The sequence below is a fragment of the Typopeltis vanoorti genome, chromosome 8, assembly GCF_054136105.1.
Source record: "Typopeltis vanoorti isolate ZY-2024b chromosome 8, IOZ_Tvanoo_1.0, whole genome shotgun sequence".
In the NCBI taxonomy this organism is placed as follows: domain Eukaryota; kingdom Metazoa; phylum Arthropoda; class Arachnida; order Uropygi; family Thelyphonidae; genus Typopeltis; species Typopeltis vanoorti.
The window spans coordinates 28,871,782-28,889,245 of NC_143556.1; the positions used below are offsets into that span (position 1 = coordinate 28,871,782).

The window sequence follows — 17,464 nt, forward strand, 5'->3', positions numbered from 1 at the left end:
TATTTATTTATTTACTCGAGTAAGTTCTACAGCCAATATTGCTGAGTTCCTTTACTAAAATCCCTTTATCTTCTGTGAGAAAAACATCTATTTGATAAAGATCGCCTAACTCTGGAACAGGCTGAAGTAAGGCCTAAAAAACGTTTTTCATAGTCCCCATTTGAACGTGATCTATAACTGACTTTCTTCTGCAGATCTAGGAATATGAATCCTCTACAGTCCGTTTGCAGAAAATTAGATTACTAAAAGCTATAAATGAATGGGCACAGAAATTATGCATCGTTTATCAAAAACAAAAAATCACTGTTTTATGCACTCCATATTAAATACCTTGCCTTGTCACGAGTAGAATACCTTTAGACTATGTTATTGCTAAAGAACATGGAATTCTAGCTAAGCAGGAATTAGGACCATGCTCATGTGGAGAGGTGGTTAGTTTTTTTGCTTTTGAACAGTACTTTGTTGATTGTTTGCTCTTTTTTTTCACGGTTTTGAGGTTTTCGCTTGAAAAGAAGAAATTGGGCATTTTCTTCTAAACCAATTGTCCGAGTCCACTGTTTTATCATCAGTTAGTTTGGCAAGGTCGTGGGGAAAATCATATCCAAATAATTTCCGAGGGAGTATAGTCGAATGTGAAATACAGGACTTCGAGGAAGAGAATTGTTTGGTAACTGTTAGAGCAGTTATATGCACACGTGCAATCTTTGTGGGAATGGGAAAATTATGAGGTATGTAATTTTGGCAGTTGAGATGAATATAAGGTTGGGTATAAAAGACTGCGAATGAAAGTGAACTCCATTCGTGTTAAGTTAGCGAATGTTTATGTGTATGTGAATTGAAGATTTCAGCTCATCAGAAAAGAATATCGTTTTATTGTAGTAACTATCGAGGGATGTACTCTGGAATGATGAAGCTATTAGATGTATAGTACAGTATAGTATCTCTCTCTCTCTCTCTCTCTCTCTCTTTGTGTGTGTGTGTGTGTGTGCGCGCGCGCGCGCGTGTGTGTGTGCGTGCGTGCGTGTGTGTGTGTGCGTGCGTGCGTGCGCGCCCGCACACACACACACATACAGAGAAAGAGAGGGGAATGGGGGGGACCCGAACTGTTGTTGTAATGGCGACAAGACAATGCACTGTTTGGGAAGTTTCACTGGTCCCAAACCCTCACACTACGATCGTGATCGATCTTACTTGAACCTGAATTAAGAGGGAAAAATTAAATGCAACTCTCCAATGTGGAAGGTGGCACTAGCGTAATTGGCGTTGAAGGTCGGGCACCATCAAGGGAAAACGTTGTTCGCATTTCCTTTAACTAGAAAAGATACGCTTTGAAACTAATAGACTTCTGTTTTGAACCGTCAAACTAGCGAAAGTGTTGGATTGACAGTAAGAAGGACTATTCTCTCCCCATTTCTAGTTGTAATATAAATCAAAAATGTGTCTATCTGCCATGGGGTAGGGGGAGGAGAAATGGTTAAAATCACGTGCAGTTCGGTCAGAAAAATTGATCCCGAATTTTTCAATCCTATATATGATGAAAAGAAACCCTGCCCATACAAAACGTTTGCCAGTGAATGACTACGTTTATCTGTTAGAAATCAGTGTAGCTTCCTGGATGCTACCCACACCTGGGAGACAGAAGACCAGGGGCATGGTTCCGACTACTATCCTTGTCCTATCAAATTCAGCTATGAAAACAAGTTCTCTATAAATAATGTACAAGGAGTAGTCCTCACCACTAACTGAGTGCGTGACACTGAATCTAACTGTCATCATCTTGTGTTCCTAACTCTAACTAGCATTATTATTTTAATTTGTGTAAGTTCTTCGGTCGAATTTTATAAAGTGGGGAAAAATCTACCTTGCGTTCGTTAAAGATTAACTAAAGATAACGTCTTTTTTCATGCTGTCTAGTTGCATCTGCGAGTAAATCGAAGAAATATGATGCAGTCATTCTATTTAACACTTATTGTACGGAAATACTGTAATCGTCGATAAGACAAAGCAGTTTAAAACAACTAGAGGATTATCGGTCTTCTGGAAAATACAGATCACGATTCCACTCTAACGACACTCCAGGTCAACTTCTCTTTGTATGCTCTTCCTGCTTAGTATATCTCAACTGTAAATATACTAAAGAAAAGCACAATTCTGGTTCTGAGTTGTAAAATTTCGCCGCTAGGGCACAAACAAATCTTCTTTTATTGTCCATCGATGACGTTACTATTCCCATGACAATGACGTCACACCTCGAAGCATTGAACCAACAGAAAACTGCAGTTAGTTATAAAAATTAAAAGTAGCACGCTGCTGTAAGAGTCAGCTGGCTTACAGATTAGCGCATTTTTCGGTGATGCATTGTTTCCGTCTTGTCTCATGAACTGTGACCTATAATCGCGACAGGTGTGCACATCCTGCAGGTGGCCTGGAAAATGGAAAGAGTTGCAGTTTCTCTCTATTTGACTACAGCGTGATGATAAAGTGATATTTTTTTATATAATAAATGGAATTAATCTAAGTGAAGAAAGAGCTCTGTATATCATCTAATAAATATATATTTTATCTTTAAATGTATTTATTGCATTTTCACCATATATATATATATATATACACACCTTCCCCTTGTTTCTTACTATGCATGTTGTTGTTGTTGTAGTCACAGGAAGGAAAGTTAGCAAAAGAAATGAAAAATAATAATTTATAGCACAAGTTATTACCTTTTTTTTTTCAGTAAAATCCCAAGGTTAAGGAAGTAAAGTCCAAGGCATTCCACACTTCGCTAAACACACACACACGTACCAGAGAAACACTACCAACCACGAAAATGGTAGAAACTTGACTTAACGAAATACACACGGTATCCACATTGGATCTCCCTAGTTTCAAAAAACGGTAAAAAAATCGAAATGCAGAAATATGTAAGGTTTGGGTTGTTCAAACATTCCAGAAACTCTACTGATTTCATTCATATTTTTTTTTTTTTTTACAGAAACTCGGTGATTGCGACACGATGGTCCATACACTTAAGTAGTAGTAGTAACATGTTGAAATTAAAGGGGGGGGGGTTCCAATGTGGGCACACTATATGTGAAGCAATGTTTCTTTTAATGCAGTTATTTTCTTTACTTATTAGTCATTTCGTTGTTCGCTTTTATGTTATTGGCTGACACAGTTTAAGTTCACTACAATAGGGCATTCACACCATCGTCCACAGTTTACCTAACAACTATCGTTTCACAGATGGTTGTTTGGTAAACCACAAAAGCTAGATAAATACTGCTGCTGTGAACTATTTCAGAGATACTGAATAAGGATAAAGTTTAAGTTAAAATCACGAATGAATAAAAAAGGAAAAAAACAAACACTCTTTTTAGTTTTACGTAATTCAACAGAATACGTATCTACCTATTAACTACTTGTTATTCGTCTGTCACCCATGGTCTTGATTGTTTAGTATTTTGGTAAGTACGTGGGTGGTCTGAAAAAGTTCTCGGCCTAACAATGAAAAAACGAATTTACAATTTCAAAATAATTTTTATTTTTCAACATCATCTCCCTTAAGACTAATACATTTATTCCAGCGATGCTCCAGCACCATTATCCCGTCCCTGGAGTGGTTCTCAGTGAGATCTGCAAAATACCGCACTATAGCTGCAATCACCTCTTGATTCGAAGAAAAACACTGACCAGCGAGGAAGATTTTTAGATTTGTGAAGAGATAGAAGTCAGAGGGAGCCAAATCTGAGGAATAGGGTGGATGTTCCAACAATTCATAGTGCAGATCCCTTAATTTTCCCATTGCCAAAATACCTTTGTGGGCACGTGCATTGTCCTGATGAAAAATGATTTTTTTCTTCTGCAAATCGGATCTTTTCTCAAGAAGTTTTCCGTCTACTCTGGTTAAAATATCGGAATAATATTCCCCGGTTATTGTTTTACCCTTTTCAAGATAATTAATAAACAAAATGCCTTTATCATCCCAAAACACCGATGCCATGACCTTGTCTTCTTTGACACTGAACAAACAGCTTCTGTCCACTGTTTTGACTGCTGTTTGGATTCTGGTGCGTACTGTTGAATCCAAGTCTCATCCATAGTAATAAATATCGGCGCACAAAATCAGTTTTATTCTTGTTAAAACGCTCCAAGCACTGTTCAGAGATTTTCATGCGAGTTCATGTTTGATCTGCTGTGAGCAAGCGCGGCACCCATCTTGCGCAAAGCTTTTTCATATGCAATTCTTCATACAAAATATATCCTGCACATTCTTTTGAGCCTATAGTCTCAGCAATTTCACCCACTTTGACTCGCCGGTCATCCAATACCATATCGTGCACTGACCAATGATTTCTGGTGTTGTTACATTTTTTGGAAGTCCTTTACGTGAATCTTCTTCAAAGCTGGTACGGTCACGTTTAAACTCAGTAACCCATTTCGTAATTGTCGAAAATGAAGGAGAGGAGTGTCCATAAACTTTTATTAACTTCTGAATTTCTTTTGGCGTTAAACCTTCTTTTACAAAGAATTTTATAACCGCACGATACTCAATTTTATCCATTTCAAGGGATACAGACAACACTTTGGCTTCCGACAGCTGTATAAAAAAATTACTTCATAGAATGACATGCAATTTCACATCGATGCTTATGACAGATCTACCAACTTAGAAAAAAAAATCTTGCCGATAGTGTTGCCATTTATGGTTGAGACCGACAACGTTTCAGACCACCCACGTATTTGTACAAGTTGTGAGAGATCGTTTGTAGTAGAGATGCTAACACATTTATCTACTGAATTAGGAAAATACCTACTGAATTAGCTGTTAAAAAAGTGAGGCAAGTTGGTATCAGCGTTTTCCGAATACAAGTATTCTACTGTTCCAAAAAAAGAAAGATAAACTGTCGTAAATGGAGATTTAAAGCAAGGAAATACAAAGCTTTAGAACAACTCATGAAACTATAAGAGCGACAGAGAGTAAAAGTGATTAATGGAATGAAATAAAAATAATTTTCATCAGAGAAGATTAATTTTGAAACTCTCTGACATGAAATATCCAGAGCGAATATATTCATAAGTGCCAACTTTTGAGACAAAAAGAGTAGTACAGTCAGGCTGAGTGTTTAAAGTCTCCTCTCTGAAACATACAAGCTTTGGATTCGAATCCTACTGTGGATATAGATGATTTTTACCACCGCGAAACTACCTTGCTTTTTGGAGACCTAATATGGCTTCAAAAAGTCGCATATTTGGTCTCTGGAATGTAATGTCCAAATGATCTAACCAGACCTAAGCCATTAGGACCCAACTGTTCATTGATGTTCCCCTCTGTCTTCTAGCGCTAGTTTAAGTTTCTGGGTGGTCTTGCGTTTTCCATTATTAAATGTCCTATTTCCATGATGGTGATTTCTTCATCTTCTTTAATTTCCTTTTCTTTTGGGTCGATATTTGCATTGTTTCTTTTCTTGGCCCTCGGCGTTGGGGGTGTTTTCTTTTTCTTCGTCTCTTGTTTCTTCCTTTTCTATTTCTTTGTCTTCTCCTTTCTCTTCTATTCCTTTTTCTTCGTCTCTTGTTCCTTCCGTTTCGGTGGGATCTTTGGTAGGTAGGGGAGGGAATTCCTTAAATGATGTTACAGTAGAGTTGACCTTCGGGCACTGGTATTTCCTGTGCTATAGGTCTCCACAGTGGTTGCATGGTTCCTTGCACGTTGGCTGCGAATCGTTCAATCCATATGTTAACAATTTCTGGAAGACCTACATTTCTGGAAGAGCTAACAAGTAACCTTCTATTATTTGTTAATGATGCAAAGAACAGATACTACACTTTGCTCTTAGTCTAACAGCTAATAAGAACGGAGAACGATACGGGAGATACCAGAGAATACATAACATAACATAACATCATTGGCCAGAAGGGTGAAGCAAGATGCTTTTATTCCCCGTTGTCTGATAGGGAGGATGAATTGAAGGAAAGATTTATGAGCTGTGAGCTCGCCCTGGGGGGGGGGGGGGACACGGAAATTAGTCATTGTTGCAAGTATTCAGGATGGCTTTTGGCCTCTTGTATTTGAAGAGGTCAGTTGCATCATAGTTTGCTGCCTGTTTAACTAGATAGTTGGGATGTGTAGAGATCTTTGAGAAGAATTTTTCCGCTGTAGTGTGTAGGAAGGAATAGATATAAAGGATGTTTGTATCTCTATGCAGTTGGACGTTCCTTACAAACTACGGTGCATCCAATATCATGCGTAAAACACCTATTTTGCACTCTCTATAGCCTGAGGATGTTGGTGTTGGATGTGTGGCTCCAGGCTGGAGATGCATATGTCACTATGGGGAGGATCGTCAGCAGGTAGAGGAGTATTTTGATTCCCGAATTTAGTTTGCTTTTTCTATTTATTAGAGGGTAAAGTTGTGCGATAGTTTTAGATGATTTCGCGCATAAGGCTTTGATGTGGGTTGAACGTTAATCTTTTGTCTAGAATTACCCCAAGATATTTTGTTTCTGTTTGCTAGAGGATTTTGGTGTTGAATAGATAAAGGTCCCCCTTGGGAGTTGCCAATCTTCTGGTGAAAAGTATCGCTACACTCTTTTGGGGATTCACTTGTAATCTCCATTTGGAGAACCATTGTTCTAGTTTTAGTAGGTTTTCTTGCAATTTTTTAGTGACAAGATGTGGTCGTACTGGCAAGTACTGCTGTGTAATCCGCATAAAGTGCTAAGATGGATGACATTGGGTTGTGTGGGATGTCTGCCATATATATCGAGAATAAGATCGGTGCCAGTAGGGAACCTTGGGGAACTCCCGCAGAGACCGTCGCTGACTGGAAACTGTACCGTTTATTTTGACTTGTATGTGTCTGTCCTGGAAGTAAGATTTAATTAGGTGGACGATTCTTGATGGTATGCCTGCTGAAATGAGTTTGTGTAGTAATCCCAAGTGCCATATCTTGTCAAAAGCTTTCACTATGTCAAGGAAGACTGCTCCAGTGTGCTGGTGCCAATTGTAGCCTGTGGTGATGTACTCAATTATCCTATGAATTTGTTGAGTAGTACTGTGATGTTGTCTAAAGCCAAATTTTTCCTTAGGAAAGATATTTAACTCATTTACTGAGGCTTGGAGTTTAGAGAGGATGATTTTTTCGGCAATTTTGCCTAAGTTTGAGATAATGCTGATAGGTCGATAGCTTTCAGGCAGGTGTGGATCTTTACCTGGTTTATGCACTGAGACCACATCTGTGACTTTCCAATAGCTGAGTAAATAGTTAAATCGGAACATGGCGTTGATTATGGTGGTGAGATGTACGACAGCTCTTCAGAGCAGCAGTTTAATTATTCTATTTGATTTGATATGCCATCTGGGCCAGGGGCTTTTTTATTCTTTAGCTTCTTTAGAACTTCATAGATTTCCGCTGGTGAGGTGTTTGGAGGTATGTTGTTGCAGGGATCGGTGACTTTCAGTGCATGTCTGACATGGAGGTGGATTTTATAAACATGCTTGATGTCCAAGTTGGCGTATGTAGGGCTACACTGTTTTTCTAGGTTCTTTGCTATTTCTTCAGCTTTTCCTGCATCCGTGTGTACTAGTCTCATGTCTGACTTGAGTGGGGGAAGAGATTTGTTTTTGTTTCTGAGACTTCTTAATATGTTCCGGATGGAGTGTTCGTCAGGTGATACAGAGGCTAGTTTGGCTTTCGATGTTTCGTTCCTGTGAGCTTTAAGTGCTTCTCTAACTTCATTGTTCAATTTATTGAGGATCTTTTTGTCATGAGGTGCACGAGTGTTGCGGTACCTTTTCCTTGCTTTGTTTTTGTCCCTAATTAAATCTACGATGTCTTCGGGTAGTCAGTTTAGCTTAAGAGTGGCTTTGATAGAGGTGACTACCTTTATGGCTGAGTTGATCCGCTGGGTCAAGCTTCTGACAGCATTTTCAATCTCCTTTTATGGATCTGATGTGAGGGACAGGTCCAGTGTGTTCTGATAGTACTTCTGTTAGTTTTTTCCATGAGATGAAGGAGTGGGGAGGAGGAGGCAGCAGTTGTTCTTGCTTTCCCAGCTGGAGCAGGATTGGGTTGTGATCGGATGTCAGCTCGTTTAAAGAGTCTAGGCTATACTTAATATTTTGTAATATAGCAATGTCAAGTATGTCGGCTGTGCCATAAGTACTATGATGTGTTGGTTCTGCAGGGCCTGCCACCACTGCATAATTTGAACTGGAGTAACTGAAGAGTGTGTAGCAGTTTCTGTTGGTGGTTTTACTGTTCCATGCCGGGTGTTTCGCGTTTAGTCACCGGCAATGATGACTTGATCTTTATTGCCCAGGACGTCATCTAGATCTGAATGTAGTAGATTCTTTGATGGAGGGTTGTAAGCTGCATAAAGTGCTAGTTTCCCAGCTGAGGTAGTGGGTACTACTATTCCTGTGAGCTATAGATTTTTGGTTGAGGGGCTGGTTACAGGGTGGTGATCGATGTGGTTTTTTATGAAAATGGCGGTGCCACCTCCTATCTAGTTTATTCTGTGGAGGAGGTATCCTCTAACTTTGGGATTATTTGCTAGTCTTAAGTGGGATTCGTTTATTAGGATGATGTCTGGGTTGTATCTCACTTCGAATTCTTGGAGTTCCAGAATCTTGTTTCTAAGTCTGTTCGCGTTCCAAGCGATGATCTGTAGGGAAACTGGAGTGCTTTTATTTTTATGCATTTATGAGAGCTGTATTTTGGCTTGGTGCATGTATATGTCGGGTGGCTCTCCCCGCATTTTAAGCACTTGTATTCTGCTTTCCATAATCTCTGGGCATGACCATACTTTAGGCACCGTCCTGATGATGTTCTTTTTCTTAGTGGTTCTGGGCTGATTTTTAGCCCACAAAATTGAAGTTAAGTCATATATGTTTTTATATGCCTGGTGGATCTCTACTAAGACATACCAGAGAGCTATCCAACATTATAGAAGAGAAATGATATATACAGGGCAGTACCATCTCCAGTGATACATTTGTCCGTGTTTTCTTATATTTTTATATACGACTAAAATAATGGTGTATTATTGAATTTTAAATATACTCTAAAAATCAGAAAATATTTAAATTTATTTTTATATTTCTGATAGAATATAATTGTTACAAAATATTTATAATAAATATCTTAAATAAATTATTTTAATTAATTTCGCAAATTACCTCATTTATGAGACTAATTTGGTTTCATGGTGAAGGACTTTTTAGTGCTAGCAATGAAACAGACAGTACGGTTTATATTAGGAACATACGAAACAAAAAGCTTCCGGAGCTTCCACCAATCATTAGAGACGCAGTGAACATCCGGAAATTGATGATTTCCTCTTTTAAAAAACAAAAATACTCCGATTGAATGAAACTGCTTGTTTCGGGAACCAAACTTCTAGAGGTTTCGATTTCATTTTCTGTGTGTGTGGGGGGGGGGTCGAGAATGAACAATGAAAGTGTAAAATGGTTATTATACGGAAAAAATTTGCGCCAATATGACGCGTCATTGACCAAGACACGCAAATAGTTAATTCGCTATTGATCACGTGATCTCAGCTCCTGATGAGTCACGCTCTGACAGTGAAACAGCTCTGCATTAAAAATGTTGCGAAATCAATGGCTTGTACATTTGCCAACTTAACCTCCGTACGAAAGGATTCCTAACGAGTACAGAAAAATGCCCTGTTGTCTAATATTTCATGTGCACTCTACCTTGGAAGCGAGGGTTGATGACTCATATGCTGTTATTGACATGTATGCAGGTGCTATAGTTTCACTCGTAGTTTAAATGATCTCCCGTTCATTGTGTACGAAGACATGAAGGCACCAACATTGCAGTACTTCTTAAACAACGGATTTTTCTCGCTTCAACGCATAGCTGGGAACACTACAGGTAAGACAATATCTTATTATTCTTAAATATTAACCCTTCTAAATATTGTGTGCTTACTTGGCTGTTTTAATATGACTGGAATGAGTGTATCTCCCGTCAGTCTTCCCTTGTAACAATAGTAATTCGCTTCCCTCATCTCTATTCCTTTCTACCCCAACAGTCCTCAGCTACATCGCTACGTAACTGTAAGCCACCTGCTAGACATGTTTTTGGAAAAGTGCGCACAGCGTGTGTCATGTGATTGTGTAGCAAATGTCTTTTAAAAATGGCGAAATGTATGGAAAGAGCGGATAATTTTGTGTTCATCTACTCCTAACCAGTGAGCCAATGACGTATTTCTTACGCTTGATAGTAAGTCGATTTTAATGATTTCTTTTCATTGCCCCCAAGCAGTTGTAATTATTGTATAGAAACCTTTGTTGTGTCCTGTACTTCTGGGTTTTACCAAAGTTACAGCCTAACGGGAAATTTTAGCTCTAATTGCGTGAGTAGTGAAATATAATATGATTCCTAGACCATATTATTATGGTTTGAATTTTGTACTTTATTTACAGCATTGGTTTGTTTTCTGTTTTACATTTCACATTTGTTTAATTGTTGATTTCGTCATCTTTGATGCATTTCTTTGTTGATTTCGTCATCTTCGATGCATTTCTTTGTTGATGTTTTAAAAGTATTGTCTTCTGTGTTTTAAATTTTTTTACATAAATGTTAATGTAAATAGGTTATGAATTGCTATCAGTTTTGCTGTAGTATTCATACAAAGTACAGTAAATTTATCGTTAATTTCTAACCTTCAGAGTTTAGCCTTTTCACAATTGCAACAAAGTGCCAACAGGGCGATTTCAGTTGTACAATCAGCGAACCTAGAAAAGTGGAAACTTCTCAAAGTGAAATCAGTTTTACGTTGAAGAAATGTTAAGCATTAAGACAATGATGAGAAAAACTATTCAGTCTGCCAAGAAATAATACGAGTAACTAAAAAAAAAAAAAAGAGTTGAAACAAGAGCAAGTCCATTAAGTCTGTCCATCTATAATAGAGAGCTCCTTTAAGTGCAAGGTCAGAGACGACCATCACACACACACATGCTTGTAAAGCACTTTGGCTGTAAGCAAGGGTTGTTCAAATAGTGAAGTCACAAATCTATACTAAGATGCTTTTAAAAGTTAGCAATTAAAAAAAAAGTGTTGAGGTCTAAACGATGTACAGAAGGTCCTCCTGGGAATATTTAATAAGAAATCTATAAGAACTTTTACTTTTTATTTTTTTAAAGCAGGAAGAACTCGAGTTGTTCTGTCTGCATTTTATTGCCATAATATTTCTCCTTCATGTCTATATCAATAGGAAGGTAACTGTAAAGCCTTAATAACCTCGTTAGAAGAGCATTTAGACCGGAAAGTGTACGAAGTGTAGACATGTTTGTGTCTACGGTAAAACCACTTGTATATAGGTGACTGCAATGCACTTGTAACCTCGCCAACAGGGTAAGCTGCTCGCTGATCCGAAATCCCTAAGGATTAAGTGTTGAAGTTGAAATGGGCTATACGGTTTGTCAAGAACTGAAATTTCCTGTCACGTGTCATTTCCATCTCTACCAACTGGCATGCCTTTATGCGTAGCAGACAGTTTGTACCTAAACAGGTGCGCACACAGGTTTTTTTTTTTTTTTTTTACCATAGACTGGCCTATATAGTTGAATATCCTGTTACATCACAAGTCGCAGCATCCTTCTTTCTAACATAGGAGGATTCGCACGTGTCGGGTTGGTCCGCAATGCCGGAAGATGTGCGTGATTGCGTGTAAATCGGACAGATATCTACTCGGCCGTTCATCTTTAATGAGATCTAAGTTTCTGTGTATGGGGAAAGATCACGTAACAAAATTCTGTGAATACAGCTATTAAATGAAAAAGTGGAGTGTGTTTAGAACTTAGAAATTGTTCGGGTTTTCCTAATTGAAATAGTTTTTCCGAAAAGAAATTTTTCACGTCTCACCCCCCCCTCTCCACCCATCAAGCACTTAAGCTACTAATGATCACCGGCTTCAGATCTTTAAAAGGCGCCTGGTCAAAGACCTTAATTTCTTCTACACAAAAGACTACCTTGATTCATTCAGCTTCTTTGCTGTATATGTTCTATCACAACCAAATTCTAGGTTGCATGTTAATAGCATCCATATAATTTATGTTATATTTCGGAAATTTATCCTATTTTTCGTTTTGTATTAATGGCAACCGAAAAGATAATGTCAAATACAGTGGCGATGACCCTTCATCTTTACGAAGTTTTTGTATTTCTTATAATGCTAATTTTATGCAAAATTTCGCTTCTTTTTTATTCAAGAAGTATTATCTAGACGCAATATCCTGTCTAATGTACTTTTAATGTCAGACTTTAAATAAAAGAACCTATCACCATGACCACATATGATAAAATGAATAATGATAAAAGGACTGTTTTAGTAATAAAAGTGAATTTGGCATTATTCAGTTTAGGCTAAACTGTATGTAAAGAAAAAACGCTGATGAAGAATTCATTGCGCAGTATTCGGTCTGAATTAATGGCTATAGAATGAGATGGCAATTCATTTACTGCCAAACATCCAATCAAATGAAGCTCTAGAATTGTATCTCACGGTGAAGAGGTGTTCTTTTAATAGGATGGCATCCTTTTGAAATATATTGCATAGAAAATAAAATATTGCACTAACTGCCGACGGTGTTGAAGCATTTTATAACGAATAAGAATCGATTGTTTAGGAAATCTATGACCTTTGTCATTACCCAAAGATTATCCAGTCGTACTATTTTCTTGAAATTATGTTACTGTGCAGAAAAATATTTCTGAAATGTAGGTATTCAATTTTCAACTGTTATAGAACTGTCCCCGAAGCAAAGAGATATATTTAAAAAGTACTGAGCCTTGAAAACTAGAACTAAAAGGTCATATCACCGAATGACAACGCTGTCAGCGATCTTCACCACAGAAGAGACTTCTGAAAGAATCAACAAAAGTGTACACGCGATATTGATTACGTGTATATGATGTGATGCGTATTCTTCTTCGGCATGCTGTATCGCAGAATAGAATGGTCAACTCACGATATTACTTTTCATTCCTTCACTGATGTCTTCATTTCAAATAGAGAAAAGTTTGAATATTCTATCACACGACAATGCAACAAACGACGGCAGAACTTTCTCGAGAAAACAGAGAACGGTAGAGTATGAAGGACGCTCCCATCAAATGTGGCTCTGAACTCATCCCTAAATGAGTAGTTCTCCTCTGCGTCAAGTTTCCAGCACATCAAAGGAATGTAGATTGGAAATATGTGAAACAGATTTTTGTACTAAAATTTTGAAACTTAATTAGCTATTGACCAGAAATCATATCAACGTAAATATTTGAAAGAAAAAGAAATGATATATTTTAGGAGTTTTACTTTTGCTGTCCAATGTAGTCATAGATCATCTACACCGGCTTTTACAAACAACCATGCTCACAGTGGGATTCAAGATCATAACTTTTCGGCCGGAATTGAATAATCCATTCAGCGAACCGAATCGAATCATAATTATTCCATCAGACATCTGGTAATAAAACTTTTCATGTGTTTTTTCTATATCTCAAGCACTTTCGAATCAACTTTCCTTTGCAATCTTACACATTAGTTGTATTCTATGCGAAGTTTAGCATTTTTGTTCTTTTTGTCAACTCTAATTGTGCATTTGCTGCAAGGTAGTTGAATGATCTCTACGTTTTCAAAAGTTTAGGTTTTTGTGTTCACATTTTCCACATCTGTTTGGTTATACTTATAAATATTTCTGAATTTTGACGACATAGGTCATAGATCGACAATCCTGTTTCATTTAGAAGGTCTAAAAGGCTCTTCAGATTGCTAGAATCCATACTCAACTATCCACGATCTGAAAGGTACACTATTGGCTTAGATGGCGTAATTTATTTAGTTACAAGCTACAGTTAATGTACGTGTGATTGCTCTAGCAACCGCTTGCTACTTTACTAACACTAAGATATTTAGTATTTCAATTCAGTGTTAATTCTTGAAATCCCCCTTTGTTTAAATTTTTCATCTACTTATGTAGGAAACTGTCTTCAGTGGTCCGAATCGGTCTCCAGTTCCTGTGAAGCTCGTCCTACGGATCCAAGTCGTCGCTTTGCAAGTTTACTGTATGAGCCAGGATACTGATGTCTAACTGTCAAGAATGCTGGATGTCTTTGGAAGTCTTCGGCGACTCTTCAAACGGAGGACGATAACCATTGACAACTCTGTCTTCCGCCTCCACTGGCTCATCACTTGTGTTGTTTTAGCGGCTTTCAGTATAGCCATTGCTGCTCGACAGTATGTCGGGGATCCAATTGCTTGCACAAAGGTAGAGAAAGTTCCTGTGGAACTAATCGAGATGTATTGTTGGATTCATTCCACTTTCACGATTCCATCCTCCTTCAGAAAAATCGTGGGTGTGGACGTGCCTTATCCCGGAATTAGTAACTCCGCCAATGAGGACAGGAAGTATTACTCCTATTACCAATGGGTGTGTTTCGTACTTTTTCTGCAAGCCGTAATGTTCTACATTCCTCATTATATATGGAAGACTTGGGAAGGAGGGAAAATGGGCGTGATCAGCTTGGGGATGCACACTCCTGTGGTGTCAGAGGAGGAAATGAAAACTAAAAAGAAGACACTGATGGACTACCTAATGAGGAATCTTCGCCGCCACCGGGTATACGTGTTGAAGTACTACTTCTGCGAGTTCTTGTGTCTCGTGAACGTGGTTGGACAGATGTATCTGATGAATCGATTCTTCGATGGAGAGTTCCTCACGTACGGAATCAAAGTCATCCAATTTGCCGAGCTAGATCAGGAGGATCGTGAAGATCCAATGATGTACATCTTCCCAAGGATGACAAAGTGCACATTCTACAAATACGGTTCTTCCGGTGACATTGAACGCTACGATGTCTTTTGCCTCCTACCTCTCAACATACTTAACGAAAAGATCTACCTGTTCCTTTGGTTCTGGTTTATATTTCTCACTACCATCACTTCCTGTGTCATTCTTCTCCGTATTGTGTTAATTTTAGTGCCTCGATCCCGAGCTCCGTTTCTTCACGCCAGATGTCGCCTCGCTTTAAGGGACCATGTCAACGTGATTGTCCGACATACTAACATAGGCGACTGGTTCCTGTTGTACATGTTAGGAAATAATCTGGACTCCATGTTTTTTAGGGATATCGTCACAGAACTTGCGAAGAAAGTGAGACGCCAGAGTGAGGGAGATAGCGCCGTCATATGATTGTTCTTCCTATACCTCGGTAATGTTGCTCATCCACTTTGTTAACAACGCTTGCGGAGCTTTGTGTTTCGGTGATTTTTTTGCCTTGTCATAATCAAGATGTTACAAATATTAAAATATGCCAGTAGTTATGTTACGATATAAAGATAGGTGTAGTTGATCTAGAGAAGGAGAAATACAGATGTATGGGGGGGGATCATACTATGAGCAAATCTATTACAGTCGCTTTGCTTGAAGGGGAGAAAAAACTCTGTTTGTTGGCGCAATACCAAGCTGTTGAGTATTGTAAAATCGTATGATACTTATACTTTACATAATCCTTCCGCTTCTGCCTTTATTATTATTATTTGAAATTGAAGATTAAAAGTGTCCATTGGTAATTTACTGATTGAGGTCAGTTATTCAGTAAAGAATGTGATGATACTATTGTTTTCTCCAATGAGAGCTCTCAACCTCATCCCAGTTGACTAATAACAAAAAAGCATGGTCAGTGGGATTAATTCAAAACACATAAAAGAATTGAACATCAAGACTGTGTAACGCCAGCTGAATAAAACTAGTAAATAACGAAGCCAAAAGAAATGAAGGAATGCAATTTTAGTACGGTAAGAAGTGGAACAAAACAGATACGAAAGCAGAATCATTATCAGCAATACAATATTCGACAAAAGAAATTCAAGAGAGTGCATCTCGTGTCAGTTCTGATGATAAATAATTAAATATAATATAATACAATAGTCAACAATATAAAAACGCTGTTCCATTTATTTCACAAGGCTTTTGACCTTTATATATTAAAGACCCTAGTAAAGCACTGAACTAGGTATGTTTAGAAATTTCATTTAAATAACAAAAAAGCAAATCAATCCGATGATCAAAATCTAAAGAAACCACGAAATACCAAAATAAAGAAGAAATTTAACATACTTATCAAAACAGATAATGAAAATGAAATCAATAGGAACAAAGGAAAGAATAGAACGAAGAGTGCTTAGCGATCTATGAACTGATCTGCTTACATGACTAATGTCTATGGGAAGACAAAGTTAGTAATGAGCCAAGAACAGTTAGTTGTATAAAAAGGGTTCGTCTGTTCCACAAGCTCTTTTTCAATGGATTTCTTATTCGTATGGATTTACATATTGATCGATAAAATAATAAAATAGCTTTATGTTGGAATGATCCACAAATTCAAATCTTTTTAAAGAGATCATGTAGGAGTAATCTGAAGATTACACCAGTGCCTTGTTTTACCATACGGAAACTCAGGGAAATACGATGTATTCTTAGAGATGTGATTTTAATAGAGAGAATATACAATGCATTGTGCACACCTGTGATAAGTACACAAAGCCAGTATGTAATTTTGATATCCAGAGACATTCTGAAATTCCATCATATACATGGAAAAGCCTTCCAGTAGTTCTCTTGATCGCACGACTGAATTCAGTGTAGTTTTTATTATTATTGTAGCTCTGTTACCGAAGATCAGTTTAAGTAGGATTTGATTTAAGAGTCTATAATTTCAAAAGAAGTGCCTGAATACGACCATGAAAGCCGCACATATAATCGATTATATTCTATAGATCTGTTGCTATTTTGGCAGTTTATTTAGTGGTGTTGTAGAAATTTTCCTGCATTTGAAACTGAAAGTTGTATATATTACTCTAAGAATAAAAATGTTTTTGGTCTTTATTATTATTATTGATTATCATCATCATCTTACCAGCAGACTGTCCTTAATAAACGAGACCAAGACAACTTATCCTTACTTATGTTTTTGTATAAGAGATTTAAAAAAAGGTGTAGTTATTTCATTGCCATTTTACTGGATTATTTTTATTTTTATTTATTTTTTATTACTTTTATTTTTATTTATTTTTTATTACTTTTATTTTTATTTATTTTTTATTACTTTTATTTTTATTTATTTTTTATTACTTTTATTTTTATTTATTTTTTTAAACAGAAATAAGAAATAATTTCATAACTTATTATTTTTTATAGAAAAATATATTTATTTATTTTTTAAATAGGAAATCAAGTGTTGCATTAACAAATTGATGGCCTTGGTTTTAAGTATCGTGTGGATATATTGTATTTTCACCCTTGTTCGCTTTAATTGTCTTTCAGTATAGACGTTAAAAAATCGTAATATGTATTAAAGCACACTGCATTACATATATATATATATATATATATATATATATATATATATATATAGCCTTGAAACTGTAATAACATCCCAGAAGC

General features: G+C 37.2%; 1 pseudogene across 1 annotated transcript; it reads left to right on the top strand.

Annotated features, from left to right (window-relative positions):
• The first annotated feature begins 9,442 nt into the window (after positions 1–9,442).
• On the top strand, positions 9,443–16,900 carry LOC150103883 (innexin shaking-B pseudogene; annotated as a pseudogene). The gene is made up of 2 exons (XR_016548663.1): positions 9,443–9,893; positions 14,000–16,900. The product of XR_016548663.1 is annotated as an innexin shaking-B pseudogene (transcript).
• Positions 16,901–17,464: the final 564 nt, after the last annotated feature.